The sequence below is a fragment of the Amblyomma americanum genome, chromosome 11 (assembly GCF_052857255.1).
Source record: "Amblyomma americanum isolate KBUSLIRL-KWMA chromosome 11, ASM5285725v1, whole genome shotgun sequence".
In the NCBI taxonomy this organism is placed as follows: domain Eukaryota; kingdom Metazoa; phylum Arthropoda; class Arachnida; order Ixodida; family Ixodidae; genus Amblyomma; species Amblyomma americanum.
In genome coordinates, this window is record NC_135507.1 from 8,714,208 (window position 1) to 8,737,085 (window position 22,878).

The window sequence follows — 22,878 nt, forward strand, 5'->3', positions numbered from 1 at the left end:
GGCAGCACAAATCACTAACTCGCAACGGGCACCTGCAATACTGTGTCAGAATTTATCGACGCTCAACGAACCAACCTAATACGTCGACTAACCCGCACACAAACGGACCCGAGCACCCACGCTTAGCCGAGGATGGCTCAGCCGTGTTGGGGGAAAAGAGGATCGGCAGACGCAACACATCAATTTATCCCCAGCTTCCTGTGGACGGCACCTACGGCCTGATCCAACCGGGTCGATATCGGCAGTCGCCTTTTCCTGACGTCCCCTGCATCTTTCAGTTTCCTGTCTCTTCCAACTCTCCTGGCTCGTTCTCCCTTCTTGGTTTTTCCTTTTTCATGGCGACTAGGGTTAACCTTGCGTGGCGCACTGTCCTGCGCTTTGTAATATTTGGCTATAGTAAGTGTAGAATTGGCGTGGGCAGGGCCACTTGCCACATCGCGCTAAACAGGCACGGAGGCAGGGAGACAAACAGGACGGGCGGCAATTTACAACTGAACTTTTATTGCATGATACCAGGCAATATAAGCACTTTCTTAACAGTGAAGACGAGATAGAAAACCACTGAAATATGGGAAGCAATCAAACAACGTTATCTTCCAACAACGTTTACGGATTAGCATTTACGGATTATGTGGCAAGTGAGCCGTCACCAACTCCCTTAGGCTTCCGTTGTGGGCCGGGCTTTCTGCCAAGTTCCTGCGCCGTCCGCTTGTTGGGGTCCATGGTGGGCGGTAGGCACCGTGGCCGAACAACGTATCCATTTTGTCGTTTCCAATTCCTCAAAAACTCATGACACCGACAAAATGAGGTGGACCTGTCACAGTAGATTTCCTGCAAAGAACAAAAATACTTTATCTAAATATCATGTGATACGTTCCAAAGCTAAAGAAAAACCAGCCCGAATATTGTCCCCTTTCCTAGTATCAAAATGTCTAATAAATGCCTTAGGCTTAAGGCACAAAGTAAGCAAAATAGCCAATGCAGACCTGCTACTAAAACTTCTAATGAACCTCGGTAAGGAAAGCTTTTGAACATTAACCCGCTTCTAATGAGGCAGTACACGCAACACAGAGCGGGGCTGGGTCGAGCGGCGAGGTCGGTTCGGTCTTGGCAGGCTGGGGCACGGCCGGGCGGTGCGGATCAGGAACTCACGGCCGACGACCACGGCTGACGGAGGACGCCGAGGCTGCAGCACCAGGATGGGGACGAAACCCCGCACCTCCACCAAATGTTACGTGGCGACCAGCCGAAGAATGAGGCGAGATGAACGATGGCAGTGAGATGATTTTTAATGGCGGCTGGCCTAACGCGAGCGCTCCGTCCCGCGCCACTGCCAGCTTCGTCGTCATCGCCGTCTTATCGACTTGCACCCCGGCAAACGTTCCGCATTTTTTTTGTACGACTTGCTAAGAACTATCTCCTTATTATTTGTTATTCTATTTTACCCCGTGTTTCTTCATCCACTTTCTTCAAAATACGCAATTTCGTAATAAGTGTTCGGGTGATAGTTTCAGCTGCTTTCGAAAAAAAGTACTTTCAGCCAGTTTCTGATAGCAACCTCATTACACAAATTCACGAAATTGTTCCTTTCAAATCAATCGGTGATGTTGTAATAAGGATGGCTTTGTAAGCTTTTTATTCAACTTACATAATTAAAAAATGCACCCTACTGAAACCTAGTAGTAATCCGTTCCTGGTTCGTTATTCTATATAGTCCTCGAAATATCTACCAGTCGTAGACCTCATCCCTTGAAGCTGCCCTTCCTCTATCATCATTATAGTAACAATGCTCCCACTAAACGAATTTGGTGACAAGCAACATTTCTTGAACTGCAGGCCAGTTTTATTATCATCGCAGCCTTACACGATCTTAAAGCACGTCAATCACATAAAATTTCGTCTAGAATGAAATACTCTACTTTCTAAAATATGACGCGGCTTTGGATTTGGCACGGTAGCCCCATTAGGTGAGTGCAGGATTGGTGTATTTTAAGTTTTTCTGGAAGCTTTTTACACCGCACTCCATTTTAAACTTCACTGCAAATTTAAACCTATGCTAAATGACCTTAACCAGGTTAAGAGGACTCCTGCTTGCTTTTACTCTTATTGTTCCCAGTGAGTCTCTTAGGAGAGGGCTGGCCCTGCAGCTTATGATTTCAGCTCTGTCCTCGGGCCGCAGCTTTCTTATTTATTACATATGACGTCACCCATTACATGGCTAACATGCGACTGCAGATGATTAACCGCGTAAATGATCCCTGTCACCTTCGGGATTCATTTACTACCGTCTGCGGTGCATCCCACACCAGTCAAATAAACATTAGTTTCGAATAACAGTTCGACATGTCATCTGAAAAGAGAGTTTTTCTGCCTTTTCACTTATTCATCCAGCGGCAGTCTGGTAGAAAGTTTCTGGCGACATCTTCAACTTTTCTCATCTGACAGTTTCGTACGCCTTCGTGTTTTTTTACAAAGTGGCTCAGGCTACTGCTTCTATACTTCGACTAAGCCAACCTCCATTAGGGTTCCATGCCATCCCAAAGATTGTTTGATATATCCGCCCTGGCTCCCCCTTAACATCCACCTGTCAAAAAAACTTAAAAACCAATCTGAGCAATGCAGATTATAAATCATCAGTGAGGCAACACAGCTAGTTTAACCACACGCTGACGCAGGACTCGAGAAAATCAAAGAATAGGTATAGCAAGAATATCTACAGCACAGACAGAAAATGAGACAGCTAGCTACCATGCAGGCCAAATTCCAACAACAAATAGCTGTAACAGTGACAAGCCGCACTAACTACTTCGCCATCTGACCTGCCGTCGTAATTTCAGATACTCTCGGAGAAGCCCAGAGGGGTTGCTCATACCTCCCAGTAGCACGCCCGGACCTCAACAACACAGACAATGGGTCGGGCTAAGAACGCAAAAGAAGACGCCAACCATCACAATATTGCAGTGGAACTGTCATAGCTATGACACAAACGAGCACCCCTCCAAGCATTCATGCAGAACTACATCACCCTACCAGACATTAATGCCCTACAGGTACTGCGACTACAGCCACAGCTACAGCCACACAATCGACACGCACGGAAATCCTGGTGAAATATGCCCTTACAACTGTCGAACATATGCTCGGGGATCAAACAATAAAACGCACATCCATAGAGATGCTCGCTCCAGCACCATACATCCAGCTTCTTTTCTTCATCGCTTATACCTCCCCCCCCCTCCCCCGAGCTGCCAGCCAGGGGCTCCAACAGGTACTCGCAGATTTCAAACGCACAGCGTGGAGCGCACATAGTACTCGGGGGAGACTTCAGTGCAGGACAGACAGCATGGGGGTGTCCCCCAAAACACGCCCAAAGGAACTCGGTTACGTGGTGCATGCATGAAACATACTCTCACACTCCTGACTGACCCCCATACGCCTGCGCTGATGGGGAATAGCGTGATAAGAGACGCCATACCGGATCTCACATTTACCGGCACTCTCAATATCATCTCCCAAGAGGTTCTACCAGACATTCTGGGCAGTGATCACCACATAACTCAAGCGCAAATACAACTTAACACAAAACGCTACGAACCGGTAGCTTGGAGGTTAAATCGTTGCCTTGACGGATCAGAGATAAGTTCTGCCGTCAAGCAACCTTAAGTATGTCTCGTGCAGTAGTAGCCCACTTGTGGCTTTTTTTTTCTCAAGGTGGTGCGAAAATCCCATTTCCAAGCATTTCACCCCAAAGAAGCCGAGCGCCAGGCAAGGGATGCTTGTACCCATTGTATCACCGGTGAGTACCCGCCGGCACTGGGTATCGAACCCCGCACAAAACACCTCATCAACGGGGAAGCATTCCGAGAACACCTAGGCCAGAACGCATCGAGCCCAGAAGACTGCCCTCGGGACGCGTGGATTAACCAAATTCAAGACGAACTACAACACCACACCAAACGTATACAAACTACAGAAATTGCCATTCATCTCCTACACATATTCGAAGCCAGAAGGAATTTGATGAAACGACGAAAGCGTCAACGGCACAATAAAAAGCTGCAGAAGCGCATAGAACAGGTTACAACATAAGCAGCTGAATACGCAGGAACGTTAACCAATTCCAACGGGAGAGGACTTTGTGGCCCACTACAAAGCACGTTGAGCACCAAACATGGAACATCCTCCGCACTCTCGTCGACTCCCAACCACCAAACGACAAACGGCTGACCGCACGCAGAAACTAATACACACCGCCTCCAAGCAAGGAGTGGATAGGTTGCAATACCTACAACAGAAATACGTAGCACCTCCCCTCCAAGCTACGACAACACCGGGATGCCCACCACCAAACCACCCACACCCTGACGAAGATATCACCGTAGCCGTGGCAAAGACTGCCATGGCCTGCATTACCCGCAACACAACCCCCTGACCTGACAAAATCTCCTATCAGCTTGTTCCAACATGGATTACACCTCTATGAAACAGCTCATGCGGTAATACAACTAACACTAGAAGGCAGGCACCATACCACAACAGGGGAAACACGTTGTACCAAAAACCTGCGAAAGCGATGTCACTAGACAACCTCCGTCGTATGTCCCCAACTAGCTTCATAGATAAATATAATCGACCATATCGTGCTACAAGGCCCTCGGTTCTGGCAGCCTTGATGCCATAGGAAACACAAGAGGGTCCTTACATAGCTTCCGTCCTTGCTTTTCAATGACGTTCCACGTCACACCAGCGGTAATACAGAATGTACTACATCCTCCGCTTATGGACGAGGGTGGCGCTGGTGAACACTTTGAAGGTTAGATCGCACGTAAACAGAAATATCCCAGAAAGCAGACATTTGACAGCCGTCACTGTAGCTTATTCGGTAGAACAACAAACGCGCAATTCGGAGTTCGTGGCTTCGGACAAAAATTTATAGAGTAGTCAACGTAATCAGAACGTTAATGAGAAAGTGACGCACAGCGATGTGTCATCCCGTCAGTAACACAAGAGTAAGTAAGAAAGCCTTAGAAGCAATGCAAAGGGGGAAAGCAGCTGATGGGGATCAGGTAACAGCAGATGTGATGAAGAATAGAGGGAAGATTGTGTCAGAAAAACTAGCCACCCTTTATACGCAATGCCTTATGACCTCGACCGTACCAGAAGCTTAGAAGAACGCAAACATTCTCTTAAGTCCTCCTAAAAAAGGAGACGCTAAGAACTAGAAAAATTCCAGACCGATCAGATTACTGTCCCTTGCCTACAAGGTATTTAAGAAGGTAATCGCTAATATAGTCAGGGCAACCTTAGACTTTAACCAACCAAATGGGCAGACAGGCTTTCGTAAAGGATATTCCACAATTGATCATATTCCCACTATCAATCAGATGATAGAGAAGTGTACAGAATATAACAAACCGCTATATATAGCTTTCACTCATTACGAGAAAGCATTCGACTCAGGGGGATACCTCGGCAAGCATACAGGCATTGCGTAATAATGGTGTAGGAAAGCCCTATGTCAAAATACTGGAAGTTATATATAGCAGCTGCACAGCTACCATACTCCTCCATAAGGTCAGCAATAAAGTTCCAATAAGGAAGGGCGTCAGACAAGGAGACACGATCTCGCCAATGCTATTCACCGCCTGTTTACAGGAGGTATTCCGAGGACTGAATTGGGAACAGTGGGGATAAGAGTTAATGGAGAATACTTAAATAATCAGCGATTCACTGATGACATTGCTTTGCTGAGTTACCCAGGAGGTGAACTGCAAGTCATAATCGATGAGTTAGAGCAGTACGGTATCACCGCTGCTATTCAACTTCGCCATCACTCCGCTGGCTGATCAACCTACATGCAAATAATCCTAATCTCCACCACACAATATATGCCGATGACATTAGACTGATCTATCACTGGAGCATCAGGTCATGTACAGGCCACCTTACAAAGAGCAACCAACACCGTACAAAGCACACAATCTCTCGCTCTTAGCCGCTCGCCAACTAAATCCGAACTGCTTATCATTAAACCGCGCATTCACGCAACTGTCATTTAAATAAGCCTTCACAACACAGCCATACTAAGAGAAAAAAAAACTACGATTATTTGGCCTACACACCCAGGAAGACACCAGGACGACGAACACCATATCTCTCCCACAGACTTAAATAAGCCAAATAGCACATCTCGTCAGACGCGTATCCAAGCAAAATAACGGGCTCAATGAAAACAACCGATTGCGCATCGTTGTTGCTCTAATGACCAGTGGCTTGTCATACCGCCTACGATATCACAACCTCACTAATGCGCAAGTGACTAAGCACACCGAACAGCTGTCAAGGCAACGCCACACCTACCTCGAAACGCTAACACCACCTAACTGCCACAGCTGGGGTAACAACTTGCGGAAATCAGGACACTGGGCTATAACCCGCGATGTACCGCCGCGCCCAGGCTAACAACCCTCACTGCCCATGTACAAAGCAACCTACAGCTCAAACTACTGCTTCGTAACATACACCCAAACCACCACAAAGGTGGCAGGAATGCATGCGCATCCAACCTCACAAAACTATACAACGCCAGGGAAGAAGTCCCATATATCGAGGCAACACCACACTTACAATTCCTAGGCATCCACACAGCCTCTTTCCTGGATATAGGAGCAGCAACCCTCGTAACCACGAACACCAGAGAGGCAGAATGCCTGGCCATAAGTTTGTCTATAGCAAACATCTGCACTCTGCTCACAGGTCACACGATCCTCTCTCTATCTGTACATATTCTTCAGTAAAGGCATCGCTCATTCGTCTTCAGCCCACACATTGTCTACGCTACCAGCCTTGCTGCAACACATCACCATTACATGGGGCCGTGAGCATCCCCGGAAACGAGCTTGTTGAAGCGTCTGCATGCCCACGAACTTTGCGTCAGGCGCCGGCAGATAGCCTCCCCAAGCCACAAACATAATGGTGCAGGGGCTTAAGAGAAGAAGTTCAGTCGAGATTAGGAGTAAACCATGGAGCTGTAGGAAGATTAGCACCAGATGCCCACGGCAAGACCACGAACGAGGCAGTACAGGGGACATGGACTTGAATCATTCGAAGCACGGAAAGCTCAGAGTAATATACTATATGAAGAACGCCTGAGAAAATTGGACGAAAACAGGTCGGCAGCTAAGGCATTTAAATTTTTTCCAGAAAGGGCGTCGACTCAAAATGGTGGAAAATAACTAGGAAACTGAATAATAAGTATGTCGAACACGAGGACTGAGAAAGAAAGAGCATTAAACGACAGGTAAAAGCACGGAAGGTAAAATTGGATTAATTCAATGAAAAAGAAGCATAGTGTAGAACTATATCGATACTAGAAAAGGGATATTAGAAAGGAAGCTTTCTATGATAACTCCATAGGCAGTGCCCTACTCTTTTAAGCTAGGTCAGGGGGTGAACACCTCATACTAAAATGTGATGGTACCCATCCGGATGTCGCTGCAGGCACAGTCACTCTTCCTGAGGCCCTAGGGTTTAGAGAGAGATAACAAGGGTGATGTAAATAAATCTGCAGTGGAAGTTAGCAAAGAGGGAATGGAGTCAGTGAGTAAAAGACTTTATTGTCCAACAAAAAAGACGACCTCATCCTACCCTGCGGCTCTCCTTTTCAGTCGAGAGATGAGGGCCAGGAGGGATTGTGGTGGACAGGGTCGCTGCGTTAGATGCTGGCCATGATTTCTTGAATTCAGGCAGCCTCTTCAGCCTGTCGTACGGCAAGGAGCTGGTGCTCAGGTTGCGTACTACGCAGCAAGGTCTCCCAGGCGTCTTTCCTATCTGTTTTATTTGCCCTGCCTGGGGATTGTGCGTACACTCCGAAAAAATACGGTCGAGGGTCCCTCTCGCTCCAAATTTCTGACATTTGTCGTCCTAGATTTCCGGGATAATATGTTTATATATGCATTCATTGATTAGACTGATTAGTCTAGCGTCCATCGCACGGCATGATATCATGCAAGAATAAACTTATTGTTGGCCAGTCGAAGAGATATCTTCATTTCAAATTTGCTTTCTCTCCAGATTTGTTGACGATATTGTCCTTTCCTCCACCGACCATCAGTTCATCGTCGCCTATCATTCCCAAACGAAGTTATCGAACATCTCAGCCAAACAATGACATATGCTCTCAATGTATGCTTCGTCGGGTTATCGGGAATGGAAGATGCCTGGTGTAAAGCAGAAGTTTTAGCAAGTTGCTGGATATTCACGATGAAACACAGCTCAAATTAAACGAGTCAGCGCTTGTGGTGTCTACTTTTTCTTGCATGTCTCGTCTAGTTTGAGTATTTGTGCAGTTTTTCTCCGTCCCGTATGTTAAGTCTATCGTAAATACTCGTTCACCGACATCGCCGGCTGCTCATATTTTTGCGTTTTGTACGGCCTCGACATAACATATACTCCACTATGTTGTGCTCGCTGCTACCCAGGCTCCGCCTAATTTTCAGCATCATGCTGGCTCTCCGTCAGCCTCCGAGTCATGACAGCATCTTCTCCATCGGCCGCTGCTAACCAAATCCGCGAGCTCCTCCTTGGGCATGCGCATTCCGTCCATTGCGTGTCAATATCTCGCTTTTTACCAATCGTTGTCTTCCCGGCGTTTTCCGAAGAAATTAAGCAAGATGATAAAGCAACAACACTGGCGCCACTTCAACCATTCGGAGTGAGGACGCAAGGATCATCGCACGCAGGCGGTGCCTCGGGCCCTCTAAAACCTGAACACCGTGACTCAAGCATGCAGTCTAAACCGCTGATTAAGTTGTGTCTAATTCGGACGCGAGCATTCGCACGTGTTCCAGCATACGGTTCCCGGTAGGTAGACATTCCCATTCCAAACGCGCTCATAAAAAGGGCGTCTTCGGAAAGAGCGCGACCCAGCGACTCGAAAGGCCATGAATTCGACGCCCCATGCACCACAGAGCGCTGGTACGCGCGACGCACACGTTTTGTCCGTGCAGACGGACCTCTGTAGGCACCCCACGCTGCCGTTACTGTTACTACCTCAATGGCTTGAACAGCCATCAGCAAGAAACACTTTTAGCGTGAGAGCGTTGGCTACTAAGGCTATCCTAACTTAGCTGTTATAGAGTGAGCAGCAGTGGCCATGGCTCAGGACTCTACGGCTATACAGCCGTGGGTGCCTTCAAGGGCACAATACTTACTAGCCGACATGTCTGCCCCTACTGCGTCTGAAAACAAAGCCAAAAGGTAACATAGAGAAGATAAAATAAAATTAGTACTAAGTACCACCACTGACGCGTCGTGTGGCTAAGATTTGTTTTTCTAAGCCGCTGTTTTGAGTTTAAAGTATATAGTAAGAATAGACACCGCCGACAGCTGTTAGATACAGACGCAATTGGCCGCAATAATGAACGACTTGTGCGCAGCTAATTTATTTAATTTCAGCACTCGTGACAGCTGAGGGAACAAAAAGAAAACAGCAAAGAAACCCGAACAATATATAACAAATCCGTCCTGTGTTGGGCGTGTAAAGCAACCAGGACCGAAAGTGGTGAGGCTTGACCCAACTGGAGGGTCGCTTCCAAGTAAACCGCCTGCTGACACCTTTCCCGCTAATATCACGCCGACTGTCACGATATATTGTGTGGAACATTCCATGAAACATATCAGACGGTGTGGAAGGCGCGCGAACTAGGAAGATGTGGAAACTCTCCTATCGCAACTCGAACATTAATGGTCACACGTTTTTTTTTTTCCGACACCCACAGGGCTATATGAAGGATCCGTCCACCCGTTAGTCTGCATTCAATGGTATTAGTAACGCAGCGTTTGCGACCTATGAAGGCGCAGATCTGAGAGCCCTTCTTTATTACCATTATTCGAGATATACTAGCAGGCTATAGTTGAGTACTGTCCTTAAAGATCTTCAAGGCCTTCCACAACTCTCCCTCAAGAGAACAGCAGCAGTCATGCTGTTCCAATCACGCCCTATTTCATCCCGACTTCAAGGCCCGACTCCGAAGCCTATCTCCAAATGAAGAATTCTAAACACCTACTCTAAGGCCAGAATCTAGGGGAGGTGACAAAAGGACTAATCTAAAGCCTGACCTTCAATGATAGTCTCCGACACTACCCTAAGACCGCTGTCTAGGGCCTCGTTTTAGAGCTCCGAGCCAAAGTCATAGCCTGAGGCCCACACTGACAGCAATGCCCACTCGAACCAGGCCCACATTGATTAATAAGGAGCTGTCAAGCGTCAGCAGACGTTGCCATTGTCGACAGTGTATTCGAGTGGCCAAACATAACATTCTTCTTTAGGGCATGGAATGTGGTGCGACCTACAGCCGCCGTGGTTAATTTTGGGGACAGAAGTAAGCAACCGCTTTAAATAATACCAGTTAGAAGAAACAGTAAGTGAAAAATCAGACCCGGGTTGAAATGACTTCGGGCAGCGTGTTCATGCATTTCGGGTGGCTTACCCATCGTCTCGGTTTTTGCGGTGTGAATACGTTCTCCTGTGCAAAGAAGATCTAACGAAGCCTAGGCAAACGGTGGGAGAAGTCAGGTTCAGGTTGGCGTCACTAAAAGGCTTGGATGCGGAGTCGGGAGCATAAAAAAAATCGTTCTGACGGCGGCCCGGTTCTTCTTCTTCTGTGCGTGCGCCGGAAAATATAGAGACGCGCGTGACGCGTGCGGGCTTTGTCATTTTATGGAGCCTGATTCATAGTATTTCGTGAGTACCGAATTCAATAATTGTTATTTCATTTCCTTTCTGAATAGCTTGTAGATAACATTAAATTCATTGTTGTTTTAAGGTCGTTTCAAGATTAGCTTTCCTCCTAGTGCCCTCTCTGCGGCATCTTCTGAAAGAGTTCTTCATTGAGATTTGACCTAAATTTTAGATATCATACTTTGGTAATGAACTTCAGCCGAATTAGTTCTTGGTCAAGTTGGTATTCTTGATTCACTCTCATAATTTTTCAGCGCTGTGTTCGTCCTTCTTCTCTTCCTTCTTCTTTTCTTTGACTGTGTTCCGTTTCGCTGAGAAACTAAGATATTGAATTTCGGTAATGCATTTGCCTAAACCAGCCCCAAAGCTAAGAACAGATTGAGAACCAAAATATTTTCAAATGTCAACCAATATATTTGCTTTAAATTAATTTTTCGCTCACAACGCCTACACCGCATTTTCTGTAGAACGGGGCCTTTAACGCTGTCGCGTTAAAAATGGCCGCTTAGCTGCCTGTACGACCTTTTCAGGCGTTTGTCCAGCTTGTCAGCGTTCACATTAAAGTACTACGGTGCTTCGTCTTTTGGAATCCCAGATACAACCTATCATTGGCCGGCCTCCTTCGCGCAGAGGTAGGCGGGGAGGCAGCCGCATCTGGCTAGGAAAAATGAGGAGTGACCCTGAACCGCATTGTCAGATGAAATCAAGAGGTGAATGGAGGGAGAGGTGTAAAAATACACCAACGAGGAACGTGGATGCGAGCATATAGTCAGTATGGTGAAAGTGTTCTGAATGGGCAGCTAGACTTAGCACTCTGCCGCGCTACTTGATCAACGTGAGGTAGCGTGGAGTACTATCGGCCTCGCATGCTCCCGCTGGGCCATGTACCAAAGGAATACAAACTGCTAGTGAAAGAGACGCTTAAGACAAATTGACCTTTCCGCAAATTTATTACCATTCTGTAACGACTGAGGTTTCTAGCGCGGTTTGGGTTGTATACAAATAGTTGTTATACTGGCCACCTCTGGTGCTCGTGCCGCCAGTTTTGGAAGGTTTGTCGAAAAAAGCCTCATTTTGCTGAGGTGCGGCGAAACTGAGTATAGTGTTGGAAAGTCGGATGTCGAGAAGTTGTACTAAAAGCTGTGGCTACGAAATTTTCCACCGATTTTAAAACATAGATTCAGCTTGCCTCAGCTGTAAATTCTCGACTGAAATTCTGCCCAGTAGTTTTCATTGCCTTGTTTTTCTTAAAATCTACTAAAAGCAGCGCAATTTTTGCGTAAAAGTACAATATGTTGTTCAACACAACTGATTCCTAAGTATGGGTATTGAAGAAACAATACATTACGTCTCTTTCTTGTTTCAATGAAATTGCTCCCGTCGAATTTTTCTTCAGCGATTTAAATTCAAATAGACTTGTGCTTTTGATTGTGGTACCAGCCATGAAAAAATCATTGTTTGAAATATTGGCAAAACTTTGTTGTTGGTGAGCATACAGAAATGCTGATGACATATCTGAAAACTCGTACCTCTCCTCCCGATGTTGCCACTAAGAGAGATTTCTAAAGAGAGTGTTTCTAAAGTCTCGAACACTCAAGTTTAATATCGTATTTTCTGAGCGCTGAAGAAATGCTCTCTAAGCAAGATCCAATAAGTCTCATCCCAGCTTAATTTACATATGCCACAAAAAAGTATGGTGTGAAACGTAAACTTTTATTGGTAGTTTATTACCGGAGCCGTGACCTAGCAGTTTGGGCATCCGCCCCGTCTGCAGGTGGTGCGGGATTCGATCCGCAGCGCCGCCTGGTGCCCGCCAATGATACAATGGGTACAAGCTTTCCCTGGTTTGGTGTTGAGCTTATTCAGGATGAAATATTTGGTATCCCACATGAGTAAACGAAAATATCTTGTGCCATGGCGCTCTTTGGCCCCAGATGCACTTGCAACACAAAAAATTCATCATCATCATTGATTATTCAGAAGGAATGGCATCCAAGATTTTAGTGAGGTATAAGAATGGCGAGTTGGGCAAGTTGCATGTAGTTCATATTGGCGGATAATTCAGCGCGGAGGGACGCAAGACACTGGAAGGGGGACAAAATTTTAGCGTGGTGTTAGTGACATACTTCGAACACTTGTCAGTAAGTTTCGTCTGAAGAAATTTCGTTCGAGATTTAGAAGTAAAAATATGGGAGGCGCTCGGCGAAGCGACCGCAGCACCTATATAAAGCAAATGCCATGCAGGTGCTAGAACATGTAGCGTCATTGGAAAAAAAAAAAGTCGCAGTAGAGCACCGCTTGTGTCGCTTTCTGTCGTATACTCCAAATCGCCGTAAATGGGCAGGCAGCTTAACCTCTTCCTGTATAAAGCTGCGGATCAGTCAGCAGAGCAGGGGTTCTTGCAGGAGTTTCATATACAAGACGAACGACGTTATTTGTGCCCTGTTCACACCTGCGACCTCATCTGTCCACCTTTTCCCATCTTCTGATAAGAAACTGGTAAAACATTAACAATTCCGCATTGAGTGTCGACAGCGGTGTCTGGTGCTCCTCTCTTTATCAACGGTCACCATGATTAGCCGCCGGCGACGACGATCAGAAGTGCCTGCACGAGCGTCCCTGCTGATTCGTGAGCGTGCATTGCGCAATGCTGGTCCTCTTGTGCATGGATGCTTGCTCTCTGTGCGTCTATATCTTCAGAATTGACAGGAAAGTCCGCAATGGCGCCATCAGCAGCCGGTCCACACTTGGAAAACCGTGCCATGAATGAGAAAACGTAACGACCAAAAGCACACTTCCTATATCAGTGTCTACGCAAATATTAAAATAAATACAAGATAACTAAAAAGCAAACGAAAGATAGCGTTATGAACACATAATTGAGCTCAGGAATGAACTAAAGTCCATTCGAGACCAGGGGGAGTCCGCAAGGCAAATTCCGGAGGGCTGGCTGTATGGCGGCGCATCTTCGTTACTTCAGGCGAGGCACTGCGAACAGAATGTAGACTTAGCATTAATTATTCTGGAATTTAGATATTTTTAAACTTTTTACTTCTCTTTGTGACTTGCGGTATGTAAGCAGTAAGAACAAAATGGGAGACGGCAACTCGCACACCCAAAAATAAAATTTACCCGGCTTCTCCGGTTTTTCAGGCACATGGTGTAAGTTTCTCACAAAATTAGCGAGGAAAAAAACGGTACGAAGAGATGCAAGAAATTCGAGCGCCCACGTTGCCTGCATCTCTTTATTTCATTTTCTTTTCAGTTTCTCGCGCTTATTTTATAATCACCGAAAAGGATCGATTTAACGTTGTACATATTACGTTGCACAGCAGTGGTGTTTCTCCCCCGGAAAAATGAAAAGTTTTTAGCGCTGGACAAAAAAAAAGTAGGAAAATTTGTTTATCCATATCAAAGTGAAGGAGATTGGACAGGGCGAAATATCTTCAGATTAGTCAACGCGTGACGCTCAGATTCTAATTCGACTGTCTCATAATTATTCTAGCACGTCTAGTGTTCGTCTATTTCGAGATAGCCACGGACACTGCAAAGCAGTTGTAATGGGAGGGATACACACTCGTATAGTAGTAGTAGTAGTAGTAGTAGTAGTAGTAGTGGTAGTAGTGGTAGTAGTGGTAGTAGTGGTAGTAGTGGTAGTAGTGGTGGTGGTGGTGGTGGTAGTAGTGGTGGTAGTGGTAGTGTTAGTAGTAGTGGTAGTAGTAGTGGTAGTACGGGCTCGTAGCCTGTGCAGCCAGGTCCCGACAGTGCGTGGGAGGGGGTGGAAAAGAAATCTGATTGCAGAGTAACCGGGCAGGAGAATAGACAGTGGGAGAGGTTGGCATAAAAGGCAGGGCCGTTGTGGCATGAAGTATCACGATGAAATTTGTATAGATAAAGCCCTGCAGGTGTGACAAGTGCGTTAAGTTGTAGCTGTCGAAGGATGTGAGCCTCCTGCACAGAAAGACCGTATGAGGGTCGGGGTAGATGTTACGGTCGAGGCGTACTGCTTTGTAATATTCTTTGATGGTGGCGCGAAAGGACCGTCTCGAACCGCCCTCCGTGTTCCTTGGCCAGGGGCTGAACGGTACCCGGGCAAGTGTTTAAGAGCTTCACGGGCGAGCTGGTTAACCAGCTCATTGCCGTCAATCCCCGAGCGCCCAGGGATCCATCGAAGGAATAGAGGGCAAGGGTGCAGCGACGCAAGTGCGGCCTCGAGCTCCGTGGACAGGTGTGATGGGAGTGTTTTTGATTCAATGACACGAATCCTGGGAGTCTGTGTAGATGGCGTAGTGGAAAATGTATAGCTTGAATGTTACAGCTGGAAAGTGGAAGTTATAATTTAGGCCGAAGTTATAACTGGAAAAGCCTTAACTCGCATTTCATCTAACTATCCATGTTGCTTTCTTGCTGTGTCGTACTACGATATTATTCACCTTCCTCTGATGCGTGCGTTGCTTTTAATGCAATGCCATTAGAGTCCCCCTCACCCCCTCCCCACTGTCCGAGATGAAACTCGCTCATTGACCGAGAGATGTCGTGTGGTCTTGTGACATCATCCCAACCTACCCTGACGAAACACCTTGATTGTTTGAGAGAGGTCACGAAACATTGTCAGTTCATCAAAACCTGCTCACCGTGGCAGATGACAAATAAATAATGATTGGTCGAGAATATTTTGGAGACAGCAAGGAAGAGACTCGATATCAGAAGTCGGGGGAAAAAAAGGTTGGTACAGCAAATGTCGTCACCGCCACAGCACAGCAGGTACCTGCTACTGCAGCTGGTAATCGTAATATGACACTTGATGCACTGACAATTGCAAAGAAACTGACGCAAACACACCCTGGGATTGCAACAGAAGCTGCGTATAATGTGAAATGTAATGATATCTTATTCCGCTAATCAGGTACCTTAAAGGGCAGGTGAAGAGATATTAGAATTGTACGAGTTTAAATGGGGTAGAATGTGTGACACCCGGAGGTAAAGCATGTGAAGTATTTTTGGGCTAAGATTTGAAATGTTGACGTAATAGCAGAATAAACCCGCATTGTTGGTCAGGCTTCTCTTCAGTGCCTGCGATGGGCAGAGACCGCAACGATGACGTCACATAGAGCGGCGCTGCGTTTACAGCTAATAAACGTTTGTTTCAAGGAATTAAACCAACACCGCCGACAGTGAAGCCCATGAAGCATTGTTTGGTGGTCTTGGAAGGCTCACTGCAGCTCGTGGGCGAAGGCAGCGGACGTCTTAAATTTCGGCAACAAAGATTTCATCACGAGTTTCTCCGTACATCTCTATTGCAGTGAGGAGAAGCCTGACTATCGCTGCGGTTTAATTGGCGATTACGTCAAAATTTTCAATGCTGGCGAAAAAATACTTGGCATGCTTTACCTTGAAGCTTCATAGGTTGGATTTCTTGAAGAACCTAAAATTCTCAAAAAACCATTTCACCTTCCCTTTAACTGTCGCTATCGCTTTTCAGCCTCATTTCTAACAAACTTGTTTTCATGCAAGTGTTTAGACACTATAAATCAGTGCTAGCCGGATTCGAGGCTTCTTATTTTCTATTTGGGAGAATCCGTAAGGTCACATCCATATGTCGCCTTTCCCAATCATCATCGTTTAGTGTGACCCGAGCAAGTGACTCCGAGAACTACTTTCGCATTTACAGCCTAACTGCTTTTTAAAACCTATATCATTTTCACTGCATCCGCAGTTAAGTCTTGCTTTTAGGATTGAATACACGTTTACAACCCTACACTAGCCGGGCAAAAAAAAAAAAAAGCCACCACCTCATAACCTTTCCGCAGTGAATGATGTTCCACGTCGCCACTTTCTCTTTTGTTAGTACGCATGAGAACTTCCTTGGTATGCCCCACAATTATACTTTTGGAACTCCTTCGAACAACCGCTCTGCGTATCATGTTCGCCGCACAACTACGGCGGATGATAGGTGCTGCCAGCCTGCGTTTTTAATGAATGGCAGCCAGTGCTCTTGGGCAGCGTTAATCTGCTCCCCTTGAAGCGTAGAGAGGAGTTCAGCCCCAATCTTGTGCATATTCTGCAGTTTCTATTGATTCCAGCGCTTTTCTGCTAAAGCCTCAAACCAAACTCGCGACGCATTCCAGATTCTCAATAAGGCTGCACTCACTCGAATTATCCAGTAAACTCGCCCATTTCAGAACTGTTCCCACGCAGCACAAACATGCAAGATATTTGAAAGTACAAAACAGACGCATAATTCGAAGCCTCGAGGTGATCGCTGAACCGGTAAGCGCGAGGAAATTTCAATTAGAGCTTTGCTTACATGTGAAGCGCTTAAGACAGACTCTCCAGTGAGTGGTGGTCTGTACTTGACGAATTAGTGATACTCAATAACGTGAACCTCGCAGGCCAGTGGACATAGGTCAGCGCATTTTGTATATGTATAGTGTGTGTGATTGCGCACAAGTTGGAAGACACAAAAACGACCATGGTCGAGTGGTCTAAAGTAGTAGTGATGGAGACCACAGACTCCGAACTGGCCTGGGTTCGAATCACTCCGTTTAAGGTCGCGAAACGGGCGCGTAAATAGCAGGAGGGCGGTATCGTGAAAAAATAACATGAATAAATGAAGGTTCAATGAATGAATTCGGCTACTGATCCGCAGTACCCGGGTTCGAACCCGACCGCGGCGGCAGCGTTTCGATGGAGGAGAAACGCAAAAGGCACTCGTGTGCTGTGCGATATCAGTGCACGTTAAAGATCCCCAAGTGGTCGAAATTATTCCGGAGACCTCCACTACGACACTTCTTTCTTCCTTTCTTCTTTCACTCCCTCCTTTATTTCCTCTCTTACGGCACGGTTCAGGTGTCCGCCAAGATGTGAGCCAGAAACTGCGCCATTTCCTTTCCCCAAAAACCAATTTTCATTTTCAAATGAAGGAAGTTGTAGACGACGAGGAAGGCACCTTTTTTTCTGGGTGTCTGTGGGCAATCAAAGTGAATGAATTTTCGCGTTTGTGACACCTGGCATGTAGTCTGCGCTCGTCTAACTCTTTTTCTTTTTTATTTCTTCCTTCGTGTCCCGATATCTTCAGCAACCGGGTGCTACACCATCACGATTACTTTTTGTAAAGTTGCATACTGTTACTCGCCTAACAATTTTTTTTCTCAAAATGGTACCAAAATGGTCGTTTAGTACCCACTCTGCCATTTTTTTTTTCGAAGAAAAAAATCATTTGGACGAGACCTTCTCGTCTCAAATCGGAGACAGTGTTTCAGAAAACACTCGACAAGCTGAACTCTTCATGTGCCAGATATGGTAGTCATCGATGTGACGAACCTGGCTGGTCTAGTCCCCCGGGGGTTGAACGAAGGGAACATGAAAAAATTAATCATTTCTGGCTCATGACGAGTCCAGATTGTCGTCTACTTTCTGGCACTCTGTATCCGCTTCAAGGCGCGAAGGGCTCGTATAAAGCATTTTTTTCTCAGCAGAGAGATGGACGGCCTGATTTTGAATGGCCCATACTTATAGCATGTTCGAAAAAGAATGTGTCTTTTAGTGGGTCAACCATCGCAGGTGCTTATACTTACGCGCGTAGCATGTTGCCGAGAAATTTCCAACTTTGCTAGCTCCCCACGTATTGAGCAGATTTCGGGCGGTGCTAAACCGTTGCAGACAACTCCAAGCGGCCCCCTTATACGTGGTGCAGTTCTTGAGCGCGCCATCATAGTTTGCGTCATACACAGCGAGACCAGCCAGGAGGTCCGTGTTGTTTGTCCAAGTATCGCAAATCTGCGACAGGAAGCGTCACAGTGTAATTTTCATTGTATTACATTCAAAATCAGTAAGCATTGAAGTGCGAAAGGTCACAATAATATTGAACGCAAGATACGGAAATAAAAGAGGCTCATTAATGTAAGGGGATTGCCATAATACTTATTCCCGCGACGGATTACATGTGTTTTATACCCTGATTATTTAATACACTGTGGGCATCTAAGGGTGTAGTTACATTTCAAACTCTAATCTCTTTATGATTCTAGCACCAGTGTCGGACGATCGTCGCATTCGTGCGAGGTGCCCATTGATACTGAAATTTGTTAACCAAGGGTTGAAATCACTGAGCGAACGCCGCTAACCATCTCTAACCGGAGGACGTTCACGATGCGGGACGTTAATAATTTGTTTCACGTACGTAGAGCTCTTACGGGTGACCAGTGCGCATGCGCAGAACGTAAAGGGTATGCGCGAGTCTCACGTATGTGCGTGAGATTCGGATTTTTACGTTGCGATCTTTGCGTTGTTTGCGCAAGTACGTAGCGTTGACAAACAGCGGCGCCCTGCCCGCCCGCTTCAAAACGATAACAGCTTCGTGGCTAATCTCTCGACGCGATATCGTGTTCTAAACTGTTGTATTAGCCTTCGATTTGTCCATTCTTACCCTCGCATAAAGTTTCAAGCGAGAAATAGGTATTGTTTTTTTTTTTTCAGATATAAAGGCGGTTTCCAAGCTGTTAACCCTAACGAAGCAGTGCTCCGACGCTCAGTTCGACTGGCTTGGCTTTAGCTCTTCTTGTCTTAGTGTGGCTACAGCACTGCCTGCATCTGTCAGTAGATGGCGTACGTGCAACTAAAAGGGTTTGAAACGAAATGCGCGTATGCTACGTAAACTCCTCACGTTTGCGTACGTGAACTGTGTACGTACGTGAAACTAAAACTGCCTAATGCTTTATTGTACGCCATAGGCGAAGGTTCACCAATTGATTCGAAAATTTACGAAGTTCGAACTGGAGGGTGTCAGAGCGTGATAGCAACGCAGATTTGCGAGCTTCCGTGAATATCAGATCGCTGCACGGAGTAGCGCTTTTAAGTCTTTGTGACACCGCTCGAAATTTCTATTGAACAATAAAATCGCCGGATTGTTACCATCAGTAACGGGCAGAAAGTACAGCAGGTACGCAGCGCCGCTCATCGGACAGCTCTTTGGCAGTCTCACTTCTTGCTCTCACAGCTCACGCGGCCACCGACGAAGTAATCTCGAGAAAAATTATTTGTACAGCTTTCGCTGTGAAATTATTTTCCGGCTGAACATTAACAAGGCAAAAAGAAAGAAAACAAGTTTGCTAACCCGAACTATCAGTTGTTCGTTTTGCCTCAAAACAAATGTGACACACGAAAAGGCAGGGCTAGTGGTATCGTATCTTTTCCTTAATGATGCAGGCAACTCAAAAAACACTAATAACACCATATTGCAGGGATCAATATCTTTCCCAATGATAACAATTAAGGGCGTGTTTGTAGAGTTCCTTTATGAGGAATATAATTATATTCCTGAAGTGAGGTAGTTAGAAAAAGCTGGGAATTCAACTTGACTACTGCTTGCTGCTCAATGAACAAGTGAAGTTGGAAATGACATTTCGCTGTGCTTAGGAAAGGAAGAATAAATCATATACGTCTCCCCTTCGTCAAAGGATGATGAGTGTATTGTAAGCTTCCTATGAAGTTGTCAGGCCTTTGGTCTCTCAGTTTGCACGGCACTCGAACACCAACTTTCCTCAAGAATTTTCAGTTCAAAAATAGCGCAAAGCCAATCATCTTCTATCCCGCCTTATATCCCCTGTGCTGCAGGAACCACTCTGCATTCGTGTCCAATCCATGCGGCACAGCACAAAGATTTGAAGTCAGACTTCGCAGCGCTCGTCACACCTTCACTCGAAAAGGAAAGACATAAGCGCTGTGTGAGCTTCAGAGACGGCTAAGGGAAGGCAGCTTACCTTTCTTCTGAAGGATTCCGAGTTGTCAAGAGTCACCGTAAAACCGTGAGTCTTATCGAATGCGAATACAGCGCTGTCGGTCGAGGCGTAATAAAATGTCGACTTGTATGTGAGGGATGTGTTGTCGCAGACCTGGGAAGGAAAGCGGAGGACCCATTAGAAGGAAAGGAGCGAGTACGATTAAAGAAAAAAAAATTGTTGATTTGCGAAGTAGGGTCAAATGCGAATTAGGTGCTCTGGCAGTTTGGTTTTGACTTCGATTCCGGTGTTCAGATCCAGTGTACACGGACGGCAGTTGTTCGGATAGCGATAATGGTTTGATGTTCATAATATGAAACTGGTCGTTCGCTGCACTCATAGATCCCTGGGACTCTTCCTTCCACTCCTGGCGCAGTGGTGAAGCGGTCAAGCAATGCGCCACTGCCCTTCTATGGCAGGTTCTACCATCGATGTGACTTGGGTTGCGACAGAGCTTGCTCTTCTTGAGCAGCCTCTCACGATTCAGCTGCTGCCTGACGCGGTGGGCTCGTTGCTAGGTATATACACATAGGCAGGCTGCCCATCACCCAGTGGGCAGGTGAGCAGCCTGCCACAGTACAGGCCTCAGACAAACAGAAATAGACAAACACACAACGGCTAAATAAGGAAAATGGCCCCTAGCGTACTAAAAATACCAAAGGAACGTTCCTGTATGAACGTGTTTCAGCGTAAGTTGCTAGAGAAGTCATATTTAAAAGGATTTCAACGGGTCATGTCGCCCATTGGCAAACCAGTTACATGACTATTAGACGTCAACGGGAGCACTAACGTGTTAATGACGCCATTTTTGTGACAACGACGTGATCTCTATAAACAAGCCACTGATAATTAATAGGTCACATGACAATTATAGTGAGTTACATGGTCCATTATAGTGTGCAATCGCTGTTTGGACCAGTTACCCAGTCATCGTTGTAGTTCGCGTGATTACTACCCGACCTCCGCGGAATGAGGCGTTGATAATAAAGAGCCGCATGAGAGATAGTCAGCCATATGAGTCATTACTGCGGCCTACGTGTCACTGATGATCATGTTATTTCACGTGAAACATGTGAGCTTTGCACAATGAGCTTCTGTGTAGATTCATTGGTGTTCCCTGTGACCGCCTTGCGTTGGTATGTATTGATATTCGGTACACTACCGAGGTCAGCATTAAATGCCTGTGAGACTAACCGCAAATAAGACACTAGTAGATGGAAGCGCCGCCTAGGAGCCGCAAATAAAACTCTTCGGTAGTTGCCATTAACAGATACTTTTAGCAGAGTGGGCTAGCGGAGCGGACGAAAGCGGAACGCTCAGGCGGACCAGCGGGTTCACGGCGCTGCGCCCTCGCCCGCTCGTATGGTCACCACAGCGGAGTGCGCCCAGCGAGCGAGCGGCACTTCGGATTGACGGTGACAGAGCCAAACGTTTTTTTTTTCTAACACGACCTACTTATTTTTACGTTACTAATATTACAGGATATACTAGAAACACAAATAATGACCTTATTTAGCAATTTTAGCATAATAAAAGCTAGCGGGATTGATATTTTCTTTTCCCTGTTTTTCCCATATGTAAGACGTCCCTTTTGTTCCGATCCTATGATAAATGGCTCTAACACTGTCATTATCTATACATAATACGATTTCTATTCTCATGTTTTATACTGATGATTACATTTTTTTCGAGTGATATTTAAGTTTTCTGTTGCATTTTAAACAACCCCTAGCTAGTAGTAAGCAACGTCGTATGAAGGGCTCCGTAAATTTAGACCACCTGGAGTTCTTTAGCGTGCACTGATATTGCACACTGCACGGGCCTCTAGAAATCTGCCTCCATCGAAATTCAACGGCCAGGATTGAACCCGCGTCTTTCTGGTCAGCAGCTGAGTGCCCTAACTACTGAACCACTGAGGTGGCTAAGTGGGAGCTTAAGCGTCCCTCGTTTTTTGCCACGATGTCCATGCGTTCCGTGTGCGAGAACACTGCCTCACGAGTTCCAACCGACTCGCCGAGTTTTTCTCCAGCTTGCCTTTGAGGGCTACCGTAGCCAAACCCGCACTAAAAGATCAACTTCACAGGCCACTGCACGAGACCACTATGCTATCGCCGCAACCTATCTCGCCTTAATGTGCAATGCACTCTCGAGCTGTGGATTGCACATCGTCTTCATCAACTAATACCACTATCCTACTAATATAGACACACTCGCGCTGTGCATTGCACATCATAGTGTTTATCAATTAATAATACCATCCAACTAACATAACACTCCCGCGCTGTGCATTGCACATCGTCGTCTTCATCAGCTTATACTGTTATCGAACTAATATTGCCGCCAGACGTGCCCATGACC

General features: G+C 46.1%; 1 long non-coding RNA gene across 1 annotated transcript; it reads right to left on the bottom strand.

Moving 5' to 3' along the window:
* Positions 1-480: 480 nt before the first annotated feature.
* Positions 481-10,641, bottom strand: LOC144111399 (uncharacterized). Its single transcript, XR_013310043.1, has 3 exons — positions 10,491-10,641; positions 9,213-9,239; positions 481-831 (listed from the first exon to the last, which is right to left on the bottom strand). It is a non-coding gene; the product is annotated as an uncharacterized LOC144111399 (long non-coding RNA).
* Positions 10,642-22,878: the final 12,237 nt, after the last annotated feature.